At 47.4% G+C, this 13,411-nt stretch overlaps 1 protein-coding gene across 3 annotated transcripts in view; it reads left to right on the top strand.

Moving 5' to 3' along the window:
- The window catches only part of NPAS2 (neuronal PAS domain protein 2), a 191,571-nt gene that overhangs the window by 83,858 nt on the left and 94,302 nt on the right, over positions 1 to 13,411 (top strand). The gene's annotated exons all lie outside the window — the stretch shown is intronic.

Below are 13,411 nucleotides of genomic sequence, written 5' to 3'. Positions count from 1 at the left end.
CCCTGGAATAACTTGTTGTCTAGGACTTCCCAAGTGGTTTCTATTTTTCCCATGTCCATGTGCTCACCCTGTTGAGCCAGGTCTCCTTTCAGAGGCCTCTGGTTACTGCATTTCCAGGACAGACACTGCTTGGCAAGGCAGCCTGATTGGAGCCAGGCCACCCTGGGTTCCAATCCTGGCTCTGCCTCTGGGGAGCTGTCTGGCTCTGGACAATAATTGGAATAATCATTAGCACTCACTGAGCGTGTAATAATCATCCTCGTCAGCGAAGCACTTCTGTATACATTACGTCAGCCGCCTCGGCAGGAGATGCAAGTCTCACAGCCGCTTTACACTGCTGTCGGGTTGACCAGAAGTCCTAGCTTGGTCAGAAATACTAGCTCTGGGAGTTGCCGTCATGGTGCGATGGAAACGAACCTAACTAGTATCCATGAGGATTTGGGTTCGATCCCTGGCCTCTCTCAGTGGGTTAAGGATCTGGCATTGTCATGAGCTGTGGTGTAGGTGGCAGATGAGGCTCGGATCCGGTGTGGCTGTAGCTGTGGTGTAGGCTGGTGGTTACAGCTCCAATTCAACCCCTCGTGTGAGAACCTCCATACACCACAGGTGTGGCCCTAAAAAGACCAAAAAAAAAAAAGAAAGAAAGAAATACTAGCTTTGGCATGTCAGAGAGCTGTTATAACCTTGTCTAGTCTTATTCCTTCACTGGACATTCTTGACTATCAGCTGTATATGAGGTGGAGTCATAAAGTGGGTTTTTTTCATGAAAGGAGGTAGTTGATCTATAACGTGTTAATTTCTGCTATACAGCAAAGTGATTCAGTTACATACATTCTTTTGTATATTCCTTTCCATTAGGGTTGATCACAGGATATTGAATGTAGTTCCCTGTGCTGTACAGTAGGTCCGTTCAATATTTAATCGTTTGTATCTGCTAATCCCAGACCCCCATCCACCCCTCCCCTATCCCCCACCCTTGGTGACCACAGCTCTGTTCTCTCTGTCTGTGAGTCTGTTTCTGTTTCATAGTTATGTTCATTTGGGCCACATTTTAGATTCCACCTGTATAAGTGATACCATGTGGTATTTGTCTTTCCTTTTCTGACTTCACTTCGTATGATAATCTCTAGGTCTGTCCATGTTGCTGCAAATGGCGTTATTTCATTTAAGGTGGATATTTTGAGGTTAAAGATCAGTTGGATGTAATCAATTTCACATGATCAGCCTGCGTTGGTAGTGACCGTGCTAGGCTCTGGGGAAATAAAGATGCATAAGAGGCTTCCTGTCCATGAGGAGGGCCGGGGGGAATGGAGGCGATTGGAGGGTGACCACAGATCATTAGGCTGCTTAGTGACCCGCCCAGCGATGAGGCCCCCTATGGCTGCGTGGAGCATCCTCTCTCAGGAAAGCCTTCATTCAGTCCTGGAGGACTGGACTCCCTCCCCCAGGCTCTCCTCTGCTCCTGCGCCTGCCTGTGCGGTCCCTCGACCCTCTGAAACCTCCTACATGCCTGCTGAGCTGAAGGGTCTGCACACGTCCCTCCATAGAACTCCCCGGTTGTCACTTACAGATTCCTCCACGGCAAGTGGCAGAGTCTTCAGCGGTCACCCAGCTCAGCAGCCCCTGGGGTGTCTATCCTTCCCCATTACCTGGTGGAGGGGATGGGGTAGCCATGGGAATAACAAGTCCCCAGCCACTCCAGTCCTCCTGGCCCTGAATCTGCACAGCCCCCGGGGGAGTCTGTATTGGTTGTTAATTTCCCAAGTATTTCCTTAAAAAAAAATTCAGAGAGCAGAGAAATGGTCAGAGGTGTAGATGGGGTTGGTGTGGAATGAGGATTGTTGGAGCTGGTGGATCAACACTGGGGTGTTCATTATACTCTAAATCTCTTGCATAGATTTGCAAATGTTCTGTAATACAAATGTAAACAAACATTTGTGGGCATCGTATTCTTTTATAATAGAATTCTTGAGATCCTTCTGAACCTGGGGCCATGGCTCCCTTAGGCCACTGCCTTCCTGGGGCTGTAAAGCCGGGTTGGGCCCCAGGCAACATGTAAATGAATAGACCAGACCAGCCTGGAATAGAGTCTTGCTCCCTTGTCAAGGACCAGCTTCTGGCTCTTTGCTCTGGGGCATCTTGCCTCCTGGTTGCCTCCCAGGTCTCTGCAGAGAGCAGGCTGGAGGCAGAGACCTGAGCGGTACTCCCGCTGACCCCTGTCCTATCTGAGGAAGTCCAACAGCCCCTCACCTCTCTGAGCCTCCACTTTCTCAGCTGCAACACAGTCATCAATTCGGCCTTGCCTTCCTCTCAGGTTATTTTGCAAATCTGCCACAAAATACAACAAGAAACTCTTTTTTTTTTTTTTTTTTTTTTAAATTACTAATTGCTACATGTATGTGAAGATGCAGGACGTTTCTTTCTTTCTTTCTTTTTCTTTCTTTCTTTCTTTCTTTCTTTCTTTCTTTCTTTCTTTCTTTCTTTCTTTCTTTTTGTCTTTTTAGGGCCACACCCACAGCATATGGAGCTTCCCAGGCTAGGGGTGGAATTGGAGCTGCAGCAGAGGCCTACACTACAGCCACAGCAACACCAGATCTGAGCTGCGTCTGCAACCTACACCATAGATCAGGGCAACACCAGATCCTTAACCCACTGATCTAAGCCAGGGATCGAACCCACAACCTCATGGTTCCTAGTCAGATTCCTTTCTGCCGCATTACTATGGGAACTCCCCAGGATGCTTTCTAATAACAAACTTATGAGCTATTCCTATTAATGGTGCTGAACCTCGGCCTCTGTCTGCGGTTGCTGAATAGAAATGCGGAGACAGAGTTTTGGGTGAAGGAGAAAACGATAGCTTTTTTGCTTTGCCAGGCAAAGGGGGCCACAGCAAGCTAATGCCTTAAAGACTGTGCTCCCCTTAGAAGGGGTTAGGAGGTGGTTTTATAGTCTGGGGAGTGGAAAAACAGGGCCATAGATAAGGATCAGGGTAGAGGCAAGCTTGCATGGTCTTTCAAAGCTGGTGTTTAGTGGTCCCAGGACTGGTTCTGGTGGTCTTCCTTCTTCCCAGAATGAAGTATGCTTCATCAAGTACTTCTTCCATGTGCTGGGGGTTTTAGTTCTACAGAAAAGCCTCAAAGATATTATGTATAGTCCTTGAGGAGGAACCAGGACCTGCCCCAGGGCTGTACTGTGGTCCCTTGGCTCTTCCTCCCTGGTCTCTGCATCCCCTCCCTTCCCTAAACTGCCCTTTGGAACTTGGGGAAGGTCATGGATGCTGAGGGTTATTTCCTAAAAATAAGAAATGTAAGACAAAGGAAGGCTTGTGTGCCAGGAGCCCCCCAGGGCCCGGCTTGGATACATTAACAACAATGAAAAGGCAGCAGTGGATTCACCGAGTGGGTCCTGTGTGCCCTGTTAACTTTAGGGTGCACAGGACCAGGAGAAGGACTTTGTCATGGTCTCTGTGTGCGGGTGCAAAAAGAATTTTTTGGATTTAAACCAAGGTGTAGAAAAGACAAGTTTATTGAGGCAAGAGACACTGTTAACACAGTGGGCCCACTTCCTGATAATCAGGAAGAGCCGACTGGGTGCATGGTTGTGTCTGTTTTTATAGCCCAAAGACAAAGGACCACGAGGAGTGGTCTTGCCATACACCTGCTGACCTGCTGGTTAGTTGGGGAAGAATGGGGTCTTCTGATACACTTGCTGGTTGGGGATGGATGGGGTTGGGGAAGGATGGGTCTTTGCATTCCCTTGCTGGTTGGATGGGGGCATGTGTTGCCTCCATAGGGGTGGGATAAGGAGTGGGCCACATACCTTTCCTAGTAGGGGCAGGAAGGAGTGGGCCAAGTTGCTAGGGTGGGGAGGTCCTTAGGAACTTTGTAACAGTTACAGTGAGATGAGTGGGATGATAAGGGTCAGGTGGTTCTTGTCTTGGCCAGAGGCTTTTTGAGTTTCATTTCCCTGGAGAAGCCTTAAAGTCCCATAGACTTTTCTATACATTCTCTCATATTATCTCCTCCACATTCCTTTGAGGTGTGTATCACTGTTCTTCCCATTTAACAGATGAGGAAACGAAGGCTCAACAAGGTTAAGTAACTTGTCAAACGTCATAAGCACTGATCAGTGGCAGACATGGAAGTGAAATACGGACGTGCTAAACATCAGACTCTGTTCTCACTCCCCAGACCACACACGAATCTCTTCACATAAGAATTAACCCAGTCTCGCCAGCAGACCTAAACTGAGAGTTGGGTCCTGATGTGACTTTGGGGTCTGCAGGGGTGTGGCTCTCGCCGTCATCAGCTGTAATGCCCTTGCCCCCAGTCTCAGCCCTGTCTCTACTGCATGGCTTCCCTGAAATCAAAGAGAGACGAATGAATGTTTAAGCTCTCTCCTACTCACAGATCATCAGATGCAGGCATCCCCACAACATCTCTGCTAAAACTTCTTAGAAATAAATCCACTTGTTGGAGTTCCTGTTGTGGCTCAGTGGGTTAAGAACTGACATAGCATCCGCGAAGATGTGGGTTTGATCCCTGGCCTCACTTAGTGGGTTCAGGATCCGGGGTTGCCACAAGCTTCAGCATAGGCTTCAGATGCAGCTCAGATCCCGCATTGCTGTGGTGGTTGCGTAGGCTGGCAGCTGCAGCTCTAATTGGACCCCTAGCCTGGGAACCTCCATATGCCAAGATGTGGCCCTAAAACACTAAAAAGAAAAAGAAGTCCAGTTGTATGCAGTTTCTTTCTATTTATTCCCCTCCCCATTTGCTTTGAGCTGAGGGCACCTGCACCCTCAAATTGCCTATTTAGAAATACAGACAGATGCAGGGCACTGAGGCTGCTGACCTTCCCTCCCTTCTCGTGCCAGGTGGGGGAACAGGTTTTAAAATGTTTGCGAACACCCAGAGCTCAGGCCCAGAATAGTAGTAATAAGGCAGTATTCTTCCTAACACTTGGTGGGTGAGGGGGTGGGGAAACAAGGACAAAACAAACTCACCCCTAAAACGGTATCACTTCCAAAGCCTCTAGTTGTGCAGGTTTTAGAGCAGCTGCACAGGAGACCTCACCCCCAGTCCCACCTGGAGGTCGGCTATCAATCCTTTGCACTCAGGGTATTTTTGAGGAGATTAGAAATGTTTAGCTTCCCATCCGAACGCTCATTGTCCCCAGAAAACATGAGCTATATTTGGCAAGGTTTTCAAAGCCTTAGGGAATTTGTGGTTTATTTGGCTTGTTTGATCAAGTATTCGAAACCAGGACACGGATCCACTTTCCTCTGTGAATTTCCATGTAAACCCAGTGAGTGTTAATTGAGTGCCTATTGTGTGGACAGAATTATGTGCTGTTTTCTTTAGAGAAGATGTGAAAAACATGGTCCTTGTACTCAAAAAAGAAACAATTTGATTGAGAGACATTTGGATCCCTAGATAATAAGGCTCCATTTTACTACTTTGTGTTCCAGTCATAAGCACGTCTTGCTAATTCTGATGTGGCACAGTTTTGCGGGTGTGTGTGTATGTGTGTGTGTGTGTGTGCATGTGTCATCGAGAAGTAGTCTGTTGTGGGCACAGAAAGTGCACAGGCCTAAAATCAGACAGGCATAGCTTTGATTCTGCCACTTTGACTTTCTGTCCTCAGAGGAGCTACTGAACCTCTAAGCCTCAGTGTCCTCTTCTGTAAAATGGGAGTGTTCATAGTAGCACCCGCTTCCCAGGGTTATTGTAGGAACTAAATGGAGCCCAGTGTGCGCCCCCAGCACAGTGCCAATAAGAAAAGCTAACACCTCAGGGCACGAGCTATGTGCTTGCAGCATCTTCTGCTCATTAACTCTGATCCTCACAACACCCCCTGACATAGGTTATATTTAGCCCCATTTTACAGCGGAGGAACCTGAGGCTGAGAGATCACACAGGCAGGCGGCGGAAGCCAGGGATTCATGGTCAGGCATCATCTCTAAAGTCTGGGTCCTAGCATCTCCCCATGACAGTTACTAAATAGAAGCTGCTCCTTTTAATTCACCCACTTAGCCAAGGCATAGAAACAGAAAGTGCTGGTAGGAATTGTCACTTTCCAAGAAAGCAAGTTTCTGTCACTTGGCAATATTGTAAAATACAGCCTACTCCATTTCTTTCTTTCTTTCTTTTTTTTTTTTTTTTTTTTTTTTGGTCTTTTTGCCTTTTCTTGGGCCGCTCCTATGGCATATGGAAGTTCCCAGGCAAGGGGTCAAATCAGACCTGTAGCCACCAGCCTACGGAACAGCCACAGCAACTCGGGATCCGAGCTGTGTCTGCAACCTATACCATAGCTCACGGCAATGCCAGATCCTTAACCCACTGAGCAAGGCCAGGGATCAAACCCACAACCTCATGGTTCATAGTCTGATTTGTTAACCACTGAGCCACGAGGAGAACTCCTCCATTTCTTGATAGAACAGAACACTTAGAGGAAACTCTTTCATGTGAGCCTCCTCCTTTAACCCAATGTTAAATGGTCAGTTCATCAGCAATAATTAAAATTACATTACATCCTATGAGCAGTGAAGGTCCATTTCCATAACCCCATGCGTTTTTACTGAGGGAAGAAGGATGGGTGGCGAGTTTGGAATTGTGTGGCCCCTTGCAAAACATTTGGTCCTGTTCAAAACGTCCATAACACATTTGGTCCACGCCAAAGGTCCTTGAATATTTGGCCCTATTCAAAACATCCATGAACAGATTTGGTTAAGGCCAAACAGTTTTAGACAGGACCAAAGTATCAAGGACCTTCTGGCATAGACCAAACAGCTAATGGACCAAAATGTTTGATGGATGTTTTGAACAGGACCAAATGTGACCAATAATTGAAAGCCTTTTGGAATGGACCAAATATCTCATGGATGTTTGGAACAGGACCAAATGTCTGCTGACTTTTTTAAAAATTGAAATGTAGGAGTTCCTGTCGTGGCGCAGTGGTTAACAAATCAGACTAGGAACCATGAGGCTGCGGGTTCGGTCCCTGCCCTTGCTCAGTGGGTTAACGATCCGGCGTTGCCGTGAGCTGTGGTGTAGGTTGCAGACTCGGCTCGGATCCCGCATTGCTGTGGCTCTGGTGTAGGCCAGTGGCTACAGCTCCGATTCAACCCCTAGCCTGGGAATCTCCATATGCCGCGGGAGCGGCCCAAAGAAATAGCAAAAAGACAAAAAAAAAAAAATTGAAATGTAGTTGTTTTACAATATTTGTTAATTTCAGGTGTACAGAAGTGTTTCAGTAAAATGTGTGTGCACATTCTTTTCAGATTCTTTTCCATTGTAGGTTATTTTAAGACACTGAACATAGTTCCCTGTGCTGTGCAGTAGGTCCTTTTGGTTTATCTATTTTATTTTTAATTTTTATTTTTTTGGTCTTTTTCCTATTTTGTGGGCAGCTCTCGCGGCATATGGAGGTTCCCAGGCTAGGGGTCAAATCGGAGCTATAGCTGCCAGCCTATGCCAGAGCCACAGCAACGCGGGATCCGAGCCGCGTCTGCAACCTACACCACAGCTCATAGCAAAGCCAGATCCTTAACCCACTGAGCAAGGGCAGGGACCGAACCCGAAACCTCATGGTTCCTAGTCGGATTCATTAACCATTGCGCCACGACGGGAACTCCAGTTTATCTATTTTATATACAGTAGTGTGTACCTGTGAATCCCAAACTCCTAATTTATCTTCCTCTACCTTTCCTCTTTAGTAACCATATGTTTATTTTCTTTGTCTGTGGGTCTATTTCTGTTGTGTAAATAAGTTCTTTTGCATCATTTATTGAGAGTCCATATATCAGTGATATCACATGGTATTTGTCTTTCTGACTGATTTCACTCAGTATGATAATCCCTAGGTCCATCCATGTTACTGTAGATAGCATTGTTTCATTCTTTTTTTGTGACCTTTTGTTCATAAGGATCAAGAGTGTCATGTTAGGAGTTCCCGTCCGTAGCTCAGTGGTTAATGAATCCGACTAGAAACCATGAGGTTGCGGGTTCAATCCCTGGCCTTGCTCAATGGGTTAAGGATCTGGCGTTGCCGGGAGCTGTGGTGTAGGTTGCAGACGCGGCTCGAATCTGGCGTTGCTGTGGCTCTGGTGTAGGCCGGTGGCTACTGCTCCGATTTGACCCCTAGCCTGGGAATCTCCATAAGCTCCCGGAGCGGCCCTAGAAAAGGCAAAAAGACCAAAAATAAAAAATAAAATAAATAATAATTAAAAAAAAAGAATCACATTAGAGTAGCTGGTTCTTAGGGTTCTGGACAGAGCTAGAGCTGGTTCTGAAACATCAGCTGAACAATTTTCCTATTCTTTGCCCCTAATCCTTAGTCTCAACACCAGCGAAATGGCTCAGGCCAGAGGGAGGAGTTAAAATACACCAGAAAGAAGCCTGTCCATGTGGTTTTGCAGAAGCAGGCATTGCAGAAGGAAAAGCTTCCGCATGGGGAGGCTGGGTATGTCTTTGGGTACCCCCCCCCACCGGGGGGTGTTTATTGATAGGCCAGTGGTCTCCCATCTGGATTGATTAGCTAATGTGAGAAAGTAAAAGACACGAAGAGAGTATATAGCATCGCCTTGGCCTCCAAGAGCTTTTAGGCAGGTTGGGGGCCTTCTCAAAAAGAAGCGTGAAGGGGGAAAAGCACACCTGCGGGGTCTGTGTTGGGCAGAACTAGGATGCTGATCAGAATTTGTGAACTCTTCCCATTGTGGCTCAGGGGTTAACAAACCCAACTCGTCTCCATGAGGATGTGGGTTCAGTTCCTGGCCTCACTCAGTCGGTTAAGGGTCCGGTGTGGCCGTGTGCTGTGATGTCAGTCGCAGACACAGTTCAGATCTGGCACTGTTGGGAGCTGTGGTGCAGGCCGGCAGCTGCAGCTCTGGTTCGACCCCTAGCCTGGGAACCTCCATGTGCTGGGGGTGCAGCCCTAAAAAGCACAAAAAAAAAAAAAAAAAAAAAAAAAAAAGAATTTCTGAACTCAGCTCTCAGCCAAGGGCCCTTTGGTGGAGTGTGGTGAGGTTAAGACAAGAGCCTGGTCTTGTTGTTTCATTTCTCTGAATGTAAATAAACCCTATCGGTCTAACAGGGAAGGCTGATCTGCACCATGAACTTGGAGGACCCCTGCCTTGTGCACTTGCTGGTGCCCCTTTGTGCAAGCTCGGTTGGGGCAGAGTAGAAAAGCCTGGCCCTGGACAGTGTATGCTGATGTTACCAACTGGAGAAACAAAAGGAGTTTCTCTAAAACAGAATCAGTCTATCGTGCTAATTTTGCTGCGCTTCTCTCTCATAGGCTCTTGACTGGGTGTCATGTACATCATTGTAAGCAAGCCCCAACCCGGGGAAGAAATGGGGGTCACATCATCTTGCAGCTTCCTTTCTGTTGTATCGGGTGAGGAAAGCGGCGGCAGGCATTTCGAGAACGTAGCAGTGTCAGGACGCACAGTTCATTTCTGTTACCCTGTAGTTTCCAGATGAGCAACTCTGCCTTCAGAACAAAGGGGAGAGTCGACGTGTACTTGCAGGCAGAATGCTAATTCTCACTGCGGCCCAGTCACTAGAGAACAGAAAGCTGCCTCCCTCTGTATGGGGCTCTTGGCTTTCTCCCTGGTGGGGTGCCTTGGTGGGCCAGGAAGACTTGTCTGAAATAGAAAAGTGTTCCTGGCAGGCCGAGCCACTTGGGAATGTCTCAGCTCAGGGGAGACCCCGAACCTCTCTGGGGACATCCATGACAAAGGGCTACGTCCTAAAATCCCTTTCAATCATTTCAATACATTTTAAATTGAAGGAGGCTGAGGAGTCCTCTTGAAAAATGCAGGCTTTTTTCAGAACAGTGTCTTCTTTTAGAATGTCAGTGACACACTCTTAAGGATTGTGCTCCTGCGAAATCCGCCCCCTGCTCTGTCCCCGCTACCCCCGCATAACCATTAAGTAAGAATCACTAGGAAATTAGGCCAGCTTCCCATTGAAGCCTCAACATTTTCTGCCTCGAGCTGCCAAAGGCTCCTGAGCTCGGGGGTGGCTCCAAACCCAGCTGCCTTGGTGTGTAGGGACACCGCCTGGGATATGGAAATGAGGACCCAGGTCTGGGCACATGCGGGCACTGCAGTAACCTTGAGTGGACATGCATGGACCGTGCTTTATGCCAGAGTCCGAGGAAGTGTCTCCCAAAACACAGTTGAGCCACGCTGTTGACTATTTCTCCCTTTTGGGAAGTCTCAGGACTCCTTAGCACACGCAAGGTGCTATGGCTGCAATTAGCACATGAGAAAACAAAATCTGTTTCATTTTCTGTCATCCTGCATTAAAAAAATATATCTGGAAAAAAAAATAGTGATACGCAAACAACCTTCTCTGGCTACGGTCCTTCCCTTTTTCCAAATAATCCTTCATGAGTTTCTGTGGAAGACCCTTAGCCCAGTACTGTTTTAGGCAGTAGGTATGTCAACTTTATTCCCATTATTTATGGCACGTTTTCTTAGGCAGCAAAAAATACCAAAATGACATTCAAAACATACCGAAAGGTTGAAAGAAGGAAATGAAAATGATTTATCATCATACCACCTAGAGGCAGACACTTTATATTTTGACATATCTCCTATCACTTTTTTCTACATTGCCATCAAATTTTAACAGGAATACTCTGATAAGCTCTTTGTTAATGTGGCTGATCAGACTTGAACTTTTCTTTTTTAAAAGTTTTAAAGTGAGGTATGGTTGTTTTATAGTGTGTTAGTTTCAGGTATACAGCAAAGTGACTCAGTTATGTGTACATATATGTATATATACACACATTTTCCCTTATAGGTTATTACAAGATATGGAATAGTGTTCCCTGTGCTCTATACTAGGTCCTCGTAGGTTATCTATTTTATACACAGTGACTAATTTATTGTTCATGGACGTTCGCTTTCATGGACGGGAGCATCTTCATGTCGGGGATACTGAAAATTGATGTTACATCTGAATGGACGTCATAGTTGCCTCTCTGGATGTGGACAGTGAGCCCATACATGACATTTGAGTTGCTTCTACCATCACCCCCTCTCCTTCAGGAGTTACAGAAGATTTTTGTGGGGAGTTGCCTCATGGCACAGCAGGTTAAGGATCTGGCATTTGTCACTGCAGCAGCTTGGGTCACTGCAGCGGCACAAGTTCAATCCCTGACCCAGGAACTTCTACATGCCAAGGGCATGTCCAAAAAAAAAAAAAAAAAAAAGACACTTGTGGAGGCTCCAAAAGAAGTCTGCAAAGAAGTCTAAGATCTGACCCACATAACCTTCAGATAGGCTCATTCTGCTCATTCTAATACTCTGATGTGGGAAGCCTCGTCTGCACCCTTATCAATTTCTATCCCATCCTATAATGTGGAACCAGTTGGCCCCGTTAAGAACTGCCAGAGCGCCCGCTTGGAAGGAAGATGGGTGTCAGTGAGCCCTTATTTCAGGCTTTAACTCTCCTGGGTGTCGGTTGCTGTGTAACACTCCAGAATTTGTGGGATTGAAGTGAAGGCATTTATTTTGCTGGTGGGTCTTCAGGGCAAGTGGGGCCTGGCGGGAAAGGTGGGTCCATGTTCCTCATGATCTCAGCTAGAGCAGCTCAGAAATGATGGCCCAAGCCCTCTGGGGATGGACGATGTGCTCACTCCTGGGCTGGCGGTGGACCTTGGTGGTCCACTGGGACAGTGGCTGACACGTGGCGGTGTGACCTCCTCGCAGCATGTGACTGGGCTTGAGGGCGAGCACCAGAGGGGGCAGGGGTGGGCTGGGCAGTGGTGTGTCCACTTAGTACCTGGTCTTGGAAGTGGGGTAGGGTCCCTGCTACTCACTAGGAGCAAGTCGCTAAGGCCGACCAGCCATTCTCAAAGGGACAGGAATTAGAACTCATCTTTTATTTACTTTTTTTTTTTTTTTTTTTTTTGCTTTTTAGGGCCATACCTGGGCATATGGAAGTTCCCAGGCTAGAGACTGAATAGGAGCTTCAGCTTCTGGTCTACACCACAGCCACAGCAATGCCAGATCCTAGCCATGTCTGCAACCTACATCGCAGTTCATGGCAACACGGGATCCTTAACCCACTGAGTGGAGCCGGGGATAGAACCTGCGTCCTCATGACACTCTGTCAGGTTCTTAACCAGCTGAATCACAATGGAAACTTCAGAATGCCTCTTTTGAAGAAGGGAGTTTCAGAGAATTTTGAATTCTGTGGTTCAGAATGACCACATTAATGTCCTTGCTATTTCATCAGAGGAACCCAAGGCCTCTGGGGGTGGCACCCACCCTCTCCTGGCACAGGTGGCAGAAGTAGGGTGAGAAGTCGAGTCTGCTAGTAGAAGCTCCCTCAGCTAAGCTGTCCTGTCCTGTCCTGAATCTCATGCAACCAGCGGCTCTTCAACATCCAGTGGTGATTGGAATGTGAACATAATATGCCTCATGAAATGCCTCTAGCTCCTCGCCATGGAGGCCCTCTGTGGATAAAAAGCCCATCTTCATGGAACTGCATACTTATAGACTCATTATTATACCCATTATTCAAAGCCCCTGCTGCTCTTGGCAGCAAGGGTGGGGACCCACTGGTGCCTCCATCACCATTGCTGGCCATCTCTGCCCAGTGTTATTGGGGAGCATTTGATTTGATCAGCTTTGACTCCATTGAACCAAATGCTCTGGACGCAGCCAGCATCTTCTGTGTCCCCATTATGGAAGCCAGTTTAAAACACGGCACCCTTGGGATTGAAGATGAGGAAGAGATCCTAGCACGAATGTCTCTGAGGGTTGTAGGCACTTTCCCTGGATGTTGGGATTGGGTTCAAGCCTTGCCAGCCCAACTGGTCTGCGCATGAAGTGGCCTAAGAGGAAGAGCCTACTCATGATAAGAGTTCATTTTTCCTCCTTTCACGGATTTTATCCTCATTCCTGGTCTGGCTCAGGAATGGATCAGGCGTTCCGATACAGTGATCTTTAATTTCTCCCCCTTAGGGAAACATGGGATTTGGGGTGATGAAAAGTGTACCTACATCACTGTCACATGTCCTTGTGCTTTTAAGGAAGAGAGAGAAGCTGAGCACACAGATCTGAGGTGCATGTTGGCGTTCACCTGCTCAGACTCCCTATTCCTGCCTCAAAGCCTCACCCAGGAGGATGGGAGACAAGCCTCTCTCTTGCTGGTCATCCTGCAGTTTCTTGGAAGGACCTGGTCCCCATCCCAGCCACAGCTGTGCCTCCTGAGTAGTTGGGTGAAGCCCATCCTTGCACAGTAGGTGTACACCCCTGTGACCATCTCCCCACCAAGAAGGAGGGGAAAGAGGCATTGAGCCTGGTTGATGAATACACATCTCTCTCATGAAATTCACCAGTAGAAGGGCCTTCAGTGTTCTACCTGTTGGAGAAACCCACGGGGTGTATGTGCGT

Source organism: Sus scrofa, chromosome 3 (assembly GCF_000003025.6).
Source record: "Sus scrofa isolate TJ Tabasco breed Duroc chromosome 3, Sscrofa11.1, whole genome shotgun sequence".
Classification (NCBI taxonomy): Eukaryota; Metazoa; Chordata; class Mammalia; order Artiodactyla; family Suidae; genus Sus; species Sus scrofa.
Note: the sequence above shows the minus strand (reverse complement) of the source record. Positions and strands in the feature narration are given on the sequence as shown.